The sequence below is a fragment of the Python bivittatus genome, unplaced genomic scaffold, assembly GCF_059951505.1.
Source record: "Python bivittatus isolate LINGU-HERP-01145 unplaced genomic scaffold, Pbiv_v1 ctg000020_np1212, whole genome shotgun sequence".
NCBI classification, from domain to species: Eukaryota; Metazoa; Chordata; class Lepidosauria; order Squamata; family Pythonidae; genus Python; species Python bivittatus.
Window position 1 is genome coordinate 22,834,922 of NW_028277030.1, and position 17,930 is coordinate 22,852,851.

Below are 17,930 nucleotides of genomic sequence, written 5' to 3' on the forward strand. Positions count from 1 at the left end.
ATGTGGCTCCCACCCTGATGGTATTCCATAAAGCCTTTAAGACCTGGCTGTTCTCCCAGGCTTTGAATTGAGATGGACAGGGCCTCTTATTGGATGTGCCCTTGTCTATATTCTTGTATAGAGCAATCAGATCCCCCCTTTTTTGTGCATTGTGTTGTTATGGTTTATTATACTGTGAACTGCCCAAAGTCAGTTTGAAGTTGGGCACTGCCTAAACTGAATTAAATAAATAAGTTATTATAAGAATCTATTACAGTGTTTTAAACTTCAACATTCTATAATGTTTAGCCAGCATGGCAGTCCTGGCCACAGATTATGAACCTTGAAGTTCAGTCCATTTAGAAGACATCAAATAGGGGAAGAGGAATTCATTCATTCATTCATTCATTCATTCATTTACCATGTATGGCCACCTACCTGATACATGAGGTGGCCCACAGCAACATGCCATAAAACAAAAATAAATATAAACCCACAAAACCTCCCAAAAAGCATCATACTTCTCACCACAGCACCACAACTTCCTGACTCTACATTTGCTGGGCTCACTTCCATCCTAGCCCAATGCCTGGGTGAATTTCCTTCCAAGTCAATTTATTTAATCATTTTATTAAAAAAATATTTATTTTTCAGTGTCATAAAATACTTCTCTAGTTAAGCTACCTGAAGCTAAAGCAGAGAATATCCACTATAGAAGAAACCAAGTGCATATATTAAAATGGCAATAAAATGAAAACAAAAATCTCAGAGTTTCCAAATAAATGAAATGTCAAATAAAACACACACATTTCCCAAAATTTCCAGGCAATTAACTGAGTTCTCTAGAAGTATCATTTCACACTGATGGTGTCACTATCAAAACATCTTTTCTGAATAAATCTACATAAAAGAAGAAGGAGAAATTAAGGGAGTTGAGAAAACATCAGTAATGCAAAAACAGCAGAAAATTGATGAAAGGACATGGATAAGCGGTGGAATGGTGGAACCAGTATACTCTAAGGCAATGTTTCTCAACCTTGGCAACTTTAAGACATGTGGACTTCAATTCCATGCTGGCTGGGGAATTCTGGGAGTTGAAGTCCACATGTCTTAAAGTTGCCAAGGTTGAGAAACACTGAAGTAGACTATCAGCCTCAAGTACTAAACCTGTCCTCTTCAAAGCAGTTGTATGTTATGTTATGTTCTCGCTGTAATGACTTTCAAGTGAATCTGAGCGTAAAATAGATGTTTCTGCCAAGAGAATTAAAACTTAAGATGAAATCAACACTAGTCAGAGGTAGAGTTATATACTATAGTACTACAATTCTACATATGCTTATTAGAAATAAGCCCTACTGAGTTCAATGGAAGTTACTCTAAGATGAGGAACTACGTTGTACAGGATTGCAGCCTTAATCCATTAGAAGCAAAACAACAAGGCCTGCTAGCAACACTTAATATCTAGCAGATATATTGATATAAATTTTCACAGAGTACAATCTGCTTCCTTAGATGCAAAGAAATGTAACTCAAAGGTAACTTCTTAACTAGGTCCAGGCCTGTTGGACTGTAAACCTTAGTATTCCTCACAAGTACATGCAACACCTCTGGAGGCTGAGAAAGAATGCTCTAAGGCAGTGTTTCTCAAACTTTTTTCTCTCAGGATTTTCTCTCAAGACCTTTTCCCACTTTTAAAAATTATGGAGGACCCCAGAAGAGTTTTGTTTGTATGGCTTATATTTATCGCTATGTACCATATTGAAAGTTAAAATTGACACATTTGCTACTGCTTCTCATGATTGTTTGCTGGGATTTTAACATTGTATTATTTTGCAACATAGGTTGGCAAATAATTTTGATTTTGTGGGTCCCTGAGAGGGTCTTGGGGGACCCCCAGGGGTCCTAGGACCACACTTTAAGAAAAGCTGATTTAAGGAATGAAATGGACTAATCTTGACTTTGGCTATCATGGGCAGACAACTTTAAAAAGCTGCGGTAGATAAAATTATGTTTAATCCAGGGTCTTTCTGGTACCTCGACTGATGTCCCAGCCTGCAATGTATTCTCCTCAACCAATTTTTTTACAATGTCAAGTGCATAAATACTTTAATGCCGTGCCAGGTTTCATAGCAATTTATAATCAGCTACCATCTGTAAGGTTTTCCAGGTACAGAATTTTGATTGCTGCCAAAGGGGGAAATAGGGGAAGAAGTGATGTTTTTGTATTGCGAGATCACATGAGAGGCTGGAGTAAACAACTTAACCTTCATGGAAGGGAGAAAGCAATGCACTGAAAGAAAGAAGAGAGAAAAAAGAGAAAGAATGCACAGCCCATTCCCCTAGCTGAATGAAGGGAGTGGGGCAACAAAGAAATGAAGAGCTTTTGAACTAGCCAGTCACAGACATGGTGATTTAATATACTTGTTTTAGAGCAGGGTCCCCTCATGTCATTGACCCTTCATGAAGTTTCAAATTGTTCATCAATCCCAAACATTTATTATATGAAAAAAAATCAATAAATACTACTTTAACTAATAGTACTGTGAATCATCATCATTATCATCATCAGGACCGAAAAACAAGAAAATTCGTGACTATTCACTATGCATTACATCCTTGTAGTGATATTGATAGATAATACCTGCCCTGCAGAAATGGAGGCAGAGGTTTACTTCAAGTCAAACAAACTGTCAAAGAAGAAAAGCGTGCGTTGGCTGTTTATGTAAAATACAGCCAAGAACAAGCACCGATGCAAGTTAAAAATTGGAACTTACTGAATGTACAGGAAATAAAACATGAATATCGAAATAATGTAATAAAAATACAAACAGAATGCTGGCAAGGAAAAGCATTACATGGTCAATTTCTACAAAAGACTGAGGGGAAAGTGGATAAAGATAATACCTGGCAGTGGCTTACAGCTGGAACATTAAAAAAAGAAACTGAAGGCTTGATTTTGGCTGCTCAACAGCAAGCTATTCAAACTGATGCAATCAAGGCCAGAACTGAAAAATCATCAAATTATTCAAAGTGCAGATTGTACAAAGAAGCAGAAGATACAGTAGATCATATGCTCAGCTCATGCAAGAAGATCATACAAACTGACTATAAATGACATAACACAGTTGCCATAATGATTCGCTGGAACATCTGTAAAAACTATCATGTGCCAGTAATGAAAAATTGGTGGGAACATATAGTTGACAAAGGAGTAAAAAATGAACAGGTTAAAATATTGTGGGATTTCCAAATACAAACCGATAAAGTCTTGGTGCATAACACACCAGATTTAACTGTGGTTGAAAAGAAGAAAGTGTGGATAATTGAAGTGGCAATACCAGGGGATAGGAGAATAGAAAACAAAGAATTGGAAAAGATCACAAAGTATCAAGATCTGAAAATCGAAGTTGAAAGATTTTGGCATAAACTGGCAGTGGATGGTACTTAGAAAATCCACACATTGACAAAATTTCCATCTGTCAATTACAAAGGGCCATTCTGCTTGGATCTGCACATATACTGCACCAATACATTACAACATCCTAGGTTCTTGGGAAGAACTCAGTGCGAATGAAGGCCAACACCAGCTAAAGAACTGGCAGCTGTGATTTCACGCTGTTGAGTATACAACAACAACAATAGTGGATAGTCCCATTGTCCCTTGGTTGGTATTGATCACTTTGGAGAACCCTGTGTTAGAGCAATCCTAGGGACATGGGATCTAAATTCTTGGCTATGTGAATCTTAAATTGTTCCTTTTCTTCTTCCATCTTCTTCTCTTCCTCTACTTTTCCCCTCCTGTCTTGTTCTCTCTCTCTCTCTCTCTCTCTCTCTGAAACACACAGACCCAGCTTTCTTTTCCTTTCTCTGCTTCTGTCAGGAGGCTGAAGGACTGAAACAGCAGCCCCAGGCAGCAGATGCCGGGGTGGGCAGCAGCTGTGAAGTGAAGGACAGAGCCGTCCCAAGATTCAGCTGCCAGTCTGCTAAAGTGACATCAGTGAAACACAGCTTTGATTTTTGCCGCTGGCAGAAAAATAACTTGGCTGGCTGGATTTCAAGGAAGAGAGGTCAGATTTCAGGGAGAATGGATCCTGCTAAATGTTTGTTTGGCTTGAAAGAAATTATTGTTTTAAAAAGGTGTCAAGATTTTTTTTTTTAAGGATAGCAACAACAACAAAAAAAAAACGGGACAGCAATATGATTTAAATAACAGAATTCGGGTTTGCCATTTTGGATGGCAAATGACGGTCTTTGTGTGGCACCTGCCGTACGGAGCGACATTCCCACAGATCAAGATGGCCTTTACCCTACTGGCCTACTGAAAGGCCATGGAGACTTTCCCTCCTGGCAGTAGGGCCAGGTTGTTGGTGAGCCCAATAAGTGTGTTTTGGTTTGGCAAGCTGGTCACAAGGTGCCTTGGTTATTCTATTATGATTGTGTTCTAATTGTAGTTTTGTCTTGTTTTATGTTGATTTTATTATATGGTCTTCTTTTGTGCACTATTTGTTCTCTGGCAAGAGTCACCTGTTTAAGTCAGGTGGCCATGTAAATCCAATAAATAAATAAATAAATAAATAAATAAATAAATAAATAAATAACTTGGTAGAAAAGATTTAATAGCAAAAACAGATTGCCTAGATTTCAGTGTAGGAAATATATCGAAGTTGCTCCTGCTGCTTTATCATAAATACTCAGAAGATTTTGTTGTAATAATTAAATACATTTTTATACAACTCTCATCAAATGTGATCCTAAGAGCAGGGTACCACGTCCCTAAAAATGTCTAACAATTTACTGGCCTGCAAGAACAGCTAAAGCTTTCTCCAAAAGCCAGATTAGGGACCATTCACAGTGGGGCCTTTTCAGTGACTGCCCCTTTTTTGTATAATGGTTTGTTGCCTGAGGCTCATCGAGCTCTCCATCACTGTCTCAAGTGTAAAAAGAAGAGCTGATCTTTTCCGTGACTTTTGCTGCCCTTTTTTTTTTATTTTGGATTATTGTCTTATTGACTCTCTCCCTTGACTGAGGATTCGAATGTGCAGAATACATTTTTAAACTTTGCATTTGTTTTGTTGGATATCAGTCGTGTGTAACATTAAGCAATGTTGTAATAATCAGAAACATATAGAAAAATAACTTTAGTTGTTACAATTCCTCTTTACCATTAGAGTTATTAAATAGCTTCTCTGTTATTAAACCATGCATGCACTTGTTTTGAGATAAGAAAAGTTCAGCTTAAGCAATGATCTAAGGTTAAGCATCTAGATTTAAGCCAATATATTAACATTTATCAATGGGGCTTAAGAGGCTTATGTGTACTACTGGTAAAGAGATTCAGTCTGGTCATTCAGGTCTGCGGTAAAGCTCTTTAGACCAGTCCCTTGATGCTAAATGCTATCATGCTCTCTTATAAGGGGGGGGGGGAAGGGACAATCAGATATGAATCATCCCCCAGAAATGCATTGAAATCTTCAGGGAAAATAGCACATGATTTGCATGCAAAAGGTTTGAAGTTTATTCCCTACCATCCCAAGGGTCGTGCTGAGAAAGATTCCTAGTTAAAATTCTGGAGAATTAACTGCCAGTAACTTTACAGACAACCATGGCCATCTCAAGCTAGAAGCATGACGTCACGTGAACAGATTCCTATATTCTGTATGCCAAAGTTATCTGTCTGACTTTTCAGTTAGAATGGTGGGTTGATGGCTCCTGATTGGAGTCAGGTTGCTCTGGAACCTGGACAACACAAGAGCATCTTCCATCTGATCACAGACATTAAACTTCACCAAGCAGCATAGGAAGAGCCATGTGCAGCTGTTCCCATCACATTAAAAATAAGACCTGATGGGATACTTGAGCTAAATGTTGGTAGCAGCAAACCATCATGGGACATTTAGAATACTTCACAGACACTAACTGTAACAAAGAAGGGCAATGAGCAACAATCAACCTCCGGTGCCTGAATGTACTGATTATTTACCAGAAGTGATTGGATGACCGACCAGTTACAACCATGAGTTAAACCGATTATGGAATTATATATTTCCAATGTCCTGCACAATGCCTCTTTCATTACTAAAACAAAATGTTCTGGAACTCTTGTTCACGTTATACCTTTGCAGAGGGATTAGGCAAAATCAAATTACTATCTAATGCTTTCCTAATTATGACTTCTGAGATACTGTACTGCAGAGGTTAAGAGCATGAGTTATAGAGCTGGATGGGTGCCGGTTCAAAATGTAGCTCTGTCAGGAATGTATTATGTGGTTTATTAACTACTATTATTTCCAGGAATTAATAGGATGCAGCCCAAAGGCTCAAAATGTATCACAAAAATGAAATCTAGCACCAGAATAATAACCAAACTCAGCAAGAGTGCAATCAGTGTGGAAACTGAAGAAAAGCATTTAAAAGGTTGGACTAATTTAAAAAATGTCTAGATGTGGCCACAAAAGGCCCACACAGTGCCATGTGAGTATTCCTGGGAAAGGTGTTTCAGATAAATTTCTGCAGTCTTTTTTAACCCATCCTCCACTGTTTCATTTCTGATGGTATGAGAGACCTCCAATGAGTTTGCCAGAAATAGAAGCTGCCACAGTGGAAGAGGGCCACCACCTTCCAGTCCTAGCTTGTGAGCTTCCCAAGAGATCCAGGGGGCCATTATCTGATACAGAATGCTGGATTTGATGAGATTATGGATGGATCCAACAGAGTTACTCCTGTATTCTTATGACTACATTTTCATCTCTCTAGAACAGGGTTTATCAACCTTGGCAACTTTAAGATGTGTGGATTTCAATTCCCAGAATTCCCTAGCCAGCCATGTATTTTAGTTCAGTACTCAGAACTTGGTACTGATACTTCAGTACTTGGTATCTCGGGATGCCAGAATTATACCCATAGTCTATCACAGTGTTTCTCAACCTTGGCAACTTTAAGATGTATGGATTTCAACTCCCAGAATTCCCCAAGCAGCTTAAAATGGCCAAGGTTGAGAAATACTGCTTTAGAATATGGGTATAATTCTGGCATCCTGAGATACCAATCTGATACTGAACTAACATTCATTGGAAATACTATGATTTGCATAATAAGAACCTAAAAATAATTAAGGTAGCTTTGCTTTTCAAAAAATTGTATTGTTAATAATATACTTTATGAGCCTCATTGATTTATTCCTCAACCCCATTTTCCTTTCTGTATTACACAGTAACATTTGAAAAAACATCTAATTGTTTGCTTGCTGATTGGATGGATCAATCCATCCTTCTCGGTCCCTCTAATCAGTTAAATTTCTGATTTCAAAAAGCATTTCATTCTTGTTGCTAAGCAGCTGGCTTATGCACACAGAATAGCAATAATAAAAATTCTTACAGTTGCAGAAACACAAAGCTCTGGCTTATAAAACAAACAAGGTTACAAATAAATAGGAAGCACCCATGACCAAGTGCGTTTAACAACGTTCCTTCAGCCAAATTACAACTGCTTTAATAATTTCATTCAACTTGACAGCAGGTGCTTAAGATACCATTAACTGTTTTTTGGCCTTAAAACCCAGCTTTATGTTGTTTCTGCAATGCCAATTAGTCCCATAAAATAAATCATGTTCTATAAATGGCAGGCTGACCTTTTTCTAAGAGCAACAATGATACTGAGCTGAACTTTAATTTCCTGATTGTCTGTAGTTTGAATCCTTGTAAGTAATTTGCTTATTCCTCTGTTCTTCCAGATAGTTTAAATGTATCAGCTGTGGAAAAAAAGCTGATCTTTTGCGTTACTGTTTTTCAAACACTACAGGTAGTCCTCAGGTTATGACCACTTGTTCAGTGACCATTCAAAGTTATGACAGCATTGAATGAGGGGGACTTACAACTGGTTCTTGGAGTTCTGGCTGTTGCAGCATCCCCACAATCATGTGATCGTGATCTGGGAACATGGTGCCTGGTTCATGATTATGACATTATAGCAAGCTTTGGTCACATGATCACGATTTCTGACATTCTCTGCCAGCTTCCCACAAGCAAAGTCAGTGGGGAAGCTGGCAGGTTGCTCCCGTTCCTGCTGTTTTTTCACTTGCCCATGCTCTGTAGCACCTGTCCATAGCACCTACACATCTGCCTGTGCTCTGGAGCATCTGCCCCTGTCACCCCCTGCCTGTCTGCCCATAGCTTTCACCCGCAGCTTTCACCCGCCAGCCTGCTTGCCTGGGACTCCCACCTCTTCCTGCTTAACGACTGGCAAGGTCCGGGGGTTATGATAGCAACTGGGACTCTGGGATTGCCATTGCTAAGTGATGTGGTCATGTAATGTCATGCTTTATGACCTCATCACTTAGCGAGGGAAATTCCAGTCTGAATTGCTGTCATAACCTGAGGATTACCTGTACGCTCTAGGGAAGGCATTGTGCATGGGAACCTATATGGGGAAGGGGGAGGACAAATGATGACATGTGCATAATTTCATCTAAAAGTGCTGTGATTGATGTACAGGTAATCCTCATTTAGCAACCACAATTGGGACTGGCAACTCAATTGTTAAATGAAGCACTTGCTAAGTGAAACTGACTATGCCTATGTTCCTTCAGCTTTCGTTTGCTTTATAGACCTGAGAAGGTCATAAGTGCAAAGATTGGTCGCAAAGTTACTTTTTCATCACCATTGTAACTGCAAATAGTTGCTAAATGAGGCAGTTACTAAATGAGGACTACCTGTATTTGCATTAAACAACAGGATGGAAGTATGCAATGGCCCTATTTGCATGATGTCATCATCATGTCAATTTATGCCAGAATTTGTTCAAATCAGTAGAACAAAATTAAAAGAAATCTAATATAAGTACATAAACTAAATTTGTGATACAATTTTACTGATTTATGCCAGAATTTGGCCCAAACCTAACAAATCCAAATGCACAAACTTAAGGAGAAATCTAGGAATTCTAATGCGTTCTGGTTTTAAGAGAACAGTTTTGACCTAAGGATGGTGGAACCATCAGAGCAAACCCTACATTGATCCACATGCTTGACAGTTAGGTGGATCTCTAAAAGGCAGTTTTGCTTCCATGAATGCTTGAGCTAAAGCATTTTCTAAATGCCTGAAACAAAACCATGATGCAACTTGGCACCCAACTTCTACACATCAGTGCCTCTATGTTGCTTCACTAGCTAAGAGGAGTTTCTATGCATATGCAGCAAATGTGTAAAAGCCCTTGATCTCAAAGTGAAGCACCTTGCCAAGACAGATTAGGCCCACCTCAATCTTTGATGTGGACATGTTCCTCCACATCAAAACTGTTCAAAAGCAGTTGCTTTTGAAATGTCTCTTTGGCACAAGAAACAATATCCAGGGTGGCCATTCTGTCTAGCTGAGAAATGTGGAGTCATGATGATTTGGATGCAGAGAGATGAATTGAGAAGTCACTACTGACAATGTTACAATGGTTTAAACAAATATTAATAGGGCGGTGCAGTTTTTTGGATTCAATTCCAGAAAGTTCTTCAGAAAATGCAGGGTCATGAATACAGCATCTATCTGCTGTTCTTTAAAGCAGCCATGTATTTTCCTGAGATCATGCAATTGCCTTTTACAGCTGCTGCATGATCCTGGGAGAAGACTTGGGTGCTTTAAAGAGTTGCAGATAGCATTAGTTCATGCCCCTGCATGTTCCACAGCACCCTTTGGACACCAGTCTGGAGTGCTGCACATCCCTACTGGTTATTATCTTGCAGAGTTAACAGTCTATAGTCGGTGTCAAACATATCAAAACTACTCCGTAGAGGCGGCAGTTGCTTTTGAAATGTCTCTTTGGCACAAGAAACGATATCCAGGGTGGCCATTCTGCCTGGCTGAGAAATGTGGAGTCATGTTGACTTGGATACAGAGAGATGAACTGAGAAGTTAAGCTATCATTCCCTGCCCTTGTGGCTCATTTGATCAGCACAAAAAACCATTTATGTTGTATCAGATATTCACACTTTGCTGGGGAAAACAACCCAAACAAAATACCGATCTAAGCTATAACTTATGGTCACCAAAATGAAACTGACAGATTTCTTTTTTTATACTGACAATGTTTTATAGTAGACTATTTAGTTGAACTACTTTAAATCCTTCCTGCTTTTTTCTTTCCAGGCAAGGTCTGTCCAAAGCAAAGTAGAATGGAATCATTATTTCTCAATATCTCAACACACTATTTTGTTGATGTTGTTAGAAGCATATTAGCCCTTTCAGTCACTAAACCATACTACTATCTCATTTGTTTCTTATGCCTTACTAAGACACGAGATCTTTCTAAAACATGAACAGTATTTTTCTGGGCAGATGATACAGTGCAGGCCAATATAATCCATTGTTATTTTCACACTTGCTTCTTGGTCGCTAAATGCGTAACCTTTCACAGAAATTGGTTTGTTAGCTTTGGTCCAGTTACCCAAGCTTTTGGATTTCTACCTACCCCAAACAGCATGGTCAGTCTGAACATATGACAAATGCCCCTCACTTTTTCATCGTTCATAAAAATATTAAGCAACACTGGAACCAGGGGCTTTGTTCAAAAACAAGCCATTTGTGAACAAGGTCAATTCTTTCCTGTACTTTCTTGCAGTCAGATCTATGACACGTTGTTCATACCCTTCTTAGCTGTTGCTACTACATCTCTATCCAGAAAGTAAGCAGAGATTAACAAGTATAAACCGCTCAGAGTCACTGGGAGTTGGGCAGCATATACACTGAATAACCTGTTTCCTTGCAACTGGTGGTACTTGCATCCATGCACAGAACTGATTGGTTGACATCGCGTTTTTTTAATACACCAAAGTCCAGATTTCAGCGTTTTTCACAAGGTGGCCCAAAAAAGCAGGCATGTTCAGCTGCAGGGAAGGCAATATAGAGGGGCTGTATCAAGAGGGAGAAAGGCACAATCGGTGCTGAGGTAGCAGCCACACCCCCTCAAAACATGACAGAATTAAGGACTGCAGACCAAGCTCTAGAAAAGGCTGCATCTGTTTTGGTCTTTCTACAAAACTAAGCACCCCTTGCACAGGCAGAAGGTAGGAAGAACATGGCTGTGCACTATAGAAGACAGTTTAATCTGAAGGGTCCATAAAATTGTTGCAATTAACCCTCTACCTTTCACATTAATATTTTTCTAGAGCCCAGGACACCCACTGTTGCTTTTTGGCTTTTTTTTTTTTAAACATATCTGGCAGGGAATATATAACTACATGCTTTTGAGGTTAATATTAAAGCTTATATACTTCTTGTATCTTCCATGGCTGTACAAATATTAACTAATTAAATTTTGCAGTGCTCAAGTGAGGCATGAAAGAAACATGATTCTGATCTTCTGTTTTAATGAAGCTTTCTGCTTTGTTAAGAATGTTCTTATTTGGAACTCTTGTAATTACTTTAATTTTCACAAATGCTGATAAAATAACACAATCTGTTTTCATAATGTTAACCTCCATACTATTATACAGATTTAAATCTCCCACAAAATACATATTTTCTTCATGCTTCTTGACTTTAATTTTTTTATTTCTCCGGAAGGAAGGAAGGAAGGAAGGAAGGAAGGAAGGAAGGAAGGAAGGAAGGAAGGAAGGAAGGAAGGAAGATACTAAAAATTGAATATTTTTGATATTTTCAACAGCACATATTAAGAATATATTTGATTATTTCATTGTAATACATTCCCTGTTTTTTTTTAAAAAAAATTTAAAACACTTCTCTGTCTTATGCATGTGTAATATAATCTAACACATATTTACTCAAAAGTTCTATTTTATTCAATGGAGTTTACATCCTCACTGAAACAACAGAGAATTCTCGAACATGTGTAAGCTGGACAATTTTCAGAAACTTTATTCAGTGAACTAGCTATATAATTCACCAATGTTTAAACTTTACATATAATGAACATTTATGATTTGTGACAGGGTACATGCGAGTGCATGCATGCCTCAGATGGTGTCCCTAAGTCTTCCCTCATAACCTTATCTGCATCCTCCCACACTTGTGGGAAGAGCCTATTTGATAAACACTGCCCCTCCTACCACTTTTCCCCAGAGAAATTCTCTCTGGAACTAAATTACTTGGGAGGTAGGCAGGATTGGGGCTGGGGGGTGGTTAGCTTAACTGGGAGTGGGAAAATGCTGAGCAAGGAGAAGCATGTGCTAGGGTTTAAGATAAGATAAGATAAGATAAGATAAGATAAGATAAGATAAGATAAGATAAGATAAGATAAGATAAGAAGATATTTTCAGTAAGCTGATTCGGTAAGAACTCAACTCCTTGTTATGCATATAAAAGTTAAGAGACTAGGCAGGAATTGGAAGAAAAAAAGAGAAAAGGAAAAAAAAAGGAAAATGACACTGACTTTAAAAGGTATCCCAGTTATTACACTTTCAGCCACAAACACAGGGACATACAATCACAAAGCATGAAGGCAGAACAAAAAAGAAGGAAGTACAATACATATAACAAAGGCGCCAGAGCTCAAGTCATCTTCCATAAAAATAACTAAAATTCTGCTCAACATCTAGCTTCCATTAGATTGTTACTTTTTGTTTCTGCTTCTCTAATCCCAGATTTCAGAGGAATTGAGGCTTCTATTTACCTGGCTTTGAGCTAGTTTGGGAAAAGAGGGTCAAAAGAGAGGGGAATTTTCCCACTCCTGATTGGCTTTTTAGTGGGCTTTGATTGCCTCGGCCAACTATCTAGATTGCAGAGCTGTCCACAGTTACCCACAATAATAGCAAAATGATTGATATCACATTGCAAGCTCTGCCCTTTCATACTTGTGTTGTGATGTTGCACGCTAGTGCATACAACGCCACTTGCCCCCACCCCTGTGGATGTCCATGCTAGGCTGACAGATTAGATGTCACTGACAGAGCAGATCTGGGTTTTCCTTTAACTTTTTCCTATCTGAACTGTTTGAGATTAGATTTTTCTCCATTCACTCAAGCACCATATAATTATATTTGTTGTGCCTGACCTAGGGCTGGGATGAATCTGATAATCTCCACTCAAACATCTCCCTGAGGAGTTAACTGTTTTCTGCCTATTGACTGGATGCTATCAGTTTCTCACCCACTGGATTTATCACTGTCACTGAGGGACTGGCACTCTTCTACCCACTGAATTAGACCTACTAGTTCCTCACCCCAAGAATTACCTTCTATGGAAGCAAATATACTCCATTTCATCAGGCATGGCCATGCCATGTACACATCAAGGTTACCCCCCTTCATATTCTGTGAGTAAGGGCTAGAATCAGATCAGATTTCACTCTTTGTTGTTTTTTACTTAACTAATTAAAAGATTATAAAATTGAACATTTCAAGTTTGGTAAGTGGTTACAAAGATTAGCATCCTAATCTGAGGGAAAGGGGAAGAGAATGAGGGAAGTGGGAAAGCAGGGAAAACTCTGTGAAGATCTTCCTGATGTATTCAAGGTGTTGGCTGATGTTAAGTTTTCACTATCTATTGCAAAGTCCCTTAGTATTTTGTTGATCTCTCAGGGATGAGGTTAGGTAGAAAAGGTGCCACAGGGAATCAATAGCCTGGTTCAGGAGACTAAGTGTCTCTTCTTCTTCCTCCACATTTGGTAGTCAGATCTTTAACTTTTTTAAAATTTAAAGATCTCTCCTAGTATCTCAACCCATCCAACTATTCTTTACCACATTATTCCATATACCGGACTCTCCTTTTTCTAACCCTTCCACCCATGCAAGGGTATAGTATGTCTGCTCATATCTACTTGTATCTGCTGGGGTTAGCTAAAATTACCTCTTTCAGTGTCTGGTATCATCTAAAAAATATGTATGGGTAAGGAGGGTAAAATGGATCAGGGGGGTGCTCTATATTCTAAGAAAATACTCTTTTGCAGAACAAAATTATATCCATGAAAAGCAAGAATCAGTGCTCCTGATCTGTCTTCTTTCCATTTGTTTATCCTATTATGAAAATGTACCTGAAAGTTCTCTAATATAGTTCAATATGGAATGAGTTATACAATGATTAACTCTATTGATTTCAGTAGCTCTACTCTAAATATGACTGTCTAGATGCAATCTACTAATAGTAACACTTTTCTAATGCTTTTATTTTGTAAGTCAAATTATAGTCTGAGGAATAGTTTCTTAAACAGTAATTACTCTTGTTTGGAATCAGTTATATTTTGTCAAACATTTTGTCTTAAGCAAAAGGAAGGAAGGAAGGAAATTTTATATATCGAGGTCTATCATATAATCTTTGATCAGAAGAAATGCAATGATGGCATTCTAGAACCCCTTGATGTTATCGATATATAAGGCAGAATAACTACCTATTATTATCCTAGTAAAATACTTATATATATACCTGAAAGATTATAAATGGACAGCACCTGGTTCTATGTAGCAGAATTGGGTTTCCTCAAATACCTTATTTATTGTGTCACTATAAGAAATATTGAGACACACCTTAAAAGAAGAAATTTACTTGAACACATTTCTTCTCACACCATGAGCCAGAGTGGCTTCCTAGTGTAAACTAAACTGCTGTTCTGAGATTTAACTGAACTAACCCACCAAGGTTTCATCTTGGCTTGTTTCAGCAAATCATAGTTTTAAAGTCTTTCCCAACATTTCTCCTCCAGTTGTATTCAAAAGCAATATTCATCAACCGCATCAGCACGGCAAATACTTTTGTTTGTACAACTTGAAGTCCAGATCTAGAGGACAACAGTTGCCTGATCCCACCTAGAGAACAGTGTGGAATGTTTTCTTCTTTAAAAGTGCATCATTTAAATTTTATGAAGGTAAATCTTTTCTTGAGATAGTTCCATGCCTAGCCTGCCTGGGATATATGCTAGTGAAATAAACTTACTGCTCAAGTTATAGATCACTGAAATTAGCAGATGGATTAACCAGCAAACAACAAAATAGCCTTGAATTAAAATATAATCTTCAACAGGTGATAGAATTCAATTTCTCTCCCCAAGTATGAAGAACATGCTTTCAGAGTTCACGGAAGAGGGGAAATTGCTGTAATTAATTTCCTGTTAATTGCTAAGGGTTTTTTTAAAGATAAACTCATTATCCCTTTATGTGGTCTAATTACCTAATCTCGTTTGCGAGGAAGTGCAATTACCACATGAAGGAAATATTTATTTTTATTATTATTAATGGCTTGGAAATTGAAACAAACTTAAGGAACTGGAATTTTTTATGCAGCATGTTTGTTTTTCTCCCCCTATGTACCACAACCCAAGAAAGTGCTGCATAGTTATTTGACTTTTACATCCTGCAGTGCCACAAAACTCCTCTTTATCTGGAATACAAACAACAGAAATATTAGTTCACATTAAAGTTGATTTTCAGAGAGTTTACACATTTTTGTGGCTAACAGTTTTTGGTAAATCCTTTAGTTAGAGCTACCATATCTGGGCTGCAGATAAACTAGATGGACCGTCAGACGGCAACAAGGAGGTACAGAAAACTCTAAAATATGGCAGCCACTTAGGGGTCGTATGGACTTTTGCAGTACAGATACAGCAGCCCTAGACCTTGGATCTGGCAAGTTTTATTTTACTTGGTGACAATCAGATTCAAAAATTGTGGACACAGAGGACACTCCCGTACATCCGTTTATTTCACACCTCAGATTCACACTTCAGAAATAATTTCATTCTGCCTGAGTGCTTCATCACACCCCACATTTCCATGAGCCAAACAAAGCCCTCTAGTTGATCTGTGGGACAAAGGCAAAACCAGTACCCAACTCTCTATGCCTGCTTTTGCAGTGAGGAAAATAAGCCACCTCTGTGCTTTGCTTAATCCCCTGAAACAGTTGCAAAGCCAAGGGTATTCCAGTTTAACAGCTTAAATGAAGCATTGAGAAATGGTGGTAGGGCACCATGTTAAGTTAAGTTATCTGATATTTGAGTCAACTGGAGCAGACAGGGATGGTATTGTTTAAAACACAATTGGGGTTTGCAAGTAACACCTCCTGAACTTCTCTTTTACATAAAGTAATCTTTAAAGATGCAAAGCCCATTCCCTTCGCAGAGATTTCTCCCATCTCCTTCTCTCCCTGATTCTTGAACATAAACCTTTATTCATTAAAAAAAAATAAAATGTTGGGCTTAGGGAAATATTACCTAATTCTGATAATCCTTCTAAAAAAGTGTGTCATGTTGCTGAATTTTGTTATTTTTTTTTTTCAGTAGACATTAAGAGCAAAATGGCATCTGCCTGCAATGCAGCATGAAGACCATTGTGGTTCACCAAATGAAACCATATGATGACTTAGCAAGATATCGGCATGCAATCAAAGGGACTTCCTTCTTAGTAAACATATAAAAGATTTTACAGTTATATGCTACACATTGTGAATTCTGATAAAATAAAGCCCTATGCAGGTTTTCTATGATCATGGGCAGAAAGTTTCAGTGCTTATTTAGTGAGAAATCAATTCCAACTCTTGAAAACGTTTAAGTCTCTAAAACTCCAAGGTATCTCAGGGCTTGAAAAAAAACTGCCATGCAAATGTTGGAATATCTCTAAGACTACCACTTAGAGGAAACTACCACTTATATTTTTAAAATAAGAATGTGGGAAACAGCCTAAAAAACTGGGGGGGGGGGGAAGCATCCTACCTCAGAAGTTATGGAATGAATTTCAGTCTAAATAATACCTGAGTCACACAGCTTCATCAGACAGTATCTGTATTCATAAATGCACATACTTGTTCTTTTGAGATGGCAGTAAACTGAACGGCTGGCTAACAGCAACTAATGCTTAGTTACTATGCCCAAGCATTCTTAAACCCTTGAACACCCACGTGAACTGGGTCCATTCATTGCACTGTTATGATTTATTTAGCCATAGTTTATGGAATAAGCCACAACTGACTGGATTCACACAACAAATTAAGTCAAAATCAAACTAACTACACTGCGGCTTAGTGTGATATATAACCCCACTGATGCACTGGGTGTGAGTTCCCAAGTTGACAATTACTACAGTAGGCATATTCTCCAGTGCACTAGAGCTGAAATCTCATTCTAGCATTAGTGCTACCAGGATAGGTCTTATTAACCTTGCTAACCGGTTTGTGGCACTACCATGGAAGCCATTTATGCAGTTGCTATTAGAACTGGTAAGAATCTTACTCTCTGTTGAACAATCCCATGGGCCACTGAACAACGTGGAATGGTCAGAGCAATAAGTGGGTCTGAGATCCAGGGGATACATCCTTAACGTTTAAATATTGGCTCTCCCCTTTCATTTACAGATCTACAAGTGTCGCAAGGGACAAAGTACTGAGACTTCACTCCTGCTCCAACCACAGAGAAGATTCTCTTGAGCAGGGGTGGCCAATTGTAAATACTGGTGAACATTTCCCAGCAGTCCTGGCCTATGTAGCCAATGGTGAGCAATAATGAGAGTTGTGGCTTAGTAATATCTGGAAGGTCCAAGTTACCACCCCTTGCCACAGAAGTCAGGAAAAATCTTCCACATTGTTCATATGCTTCCTCCTTAACCCACAGAATATGCTCAGAAGAAATCAGCTGCATTCACTCTGTGAAAGAATGGCAGAGGATCTAATTTGAAAATCATCTCAATAGATAAAATAGCTGGGTCATGGTGAGTGCAACATAAATGATAGAGTGTTTTACTCCATTCGGGAGCTGTCCAGCAACTTGTTTAATGAAAGCATTAGGAGAGGAGACTCTTGATTTCCATGGGTTCAAGGGCTCTACTGTCTAGTAATCTAGTATCCTAGAAATAAAAAGGTTCTGGACCATGTGTGTAGATGTGGGCACATGGAGATTATCTATGCAGGTAAGGTGTTTGAAGGAGCAGCATCAGTAAATGAGACCACAAGCAACATGCATTCAATTGAAAGTCATGGGAAGACAGCAGTTAGTAGACTCTGCATTTTCCAAGTGAGATATGCACAGAATGT

General features: G+C 38.5%; 1 protein-coding gene and 1 pseudogene across 1 annotated transcript in view; one reads left to right on the forward strand and one right to left on the reverse strand.

The window, feature by feature from the left end:
* The window catches only part of VSNL1 (visinin like 1), a 95,456-nt gene that overhangs the window by 19,272 nt on the left and 58,254 nt on the right, over positions 1-17,930 (reverse strand). The window lies entirely within an intron of this gene.
* LOC148217004 (uncharacterized) lies at positions 929-3,525 on the forward strand (annotated as a pseudogene).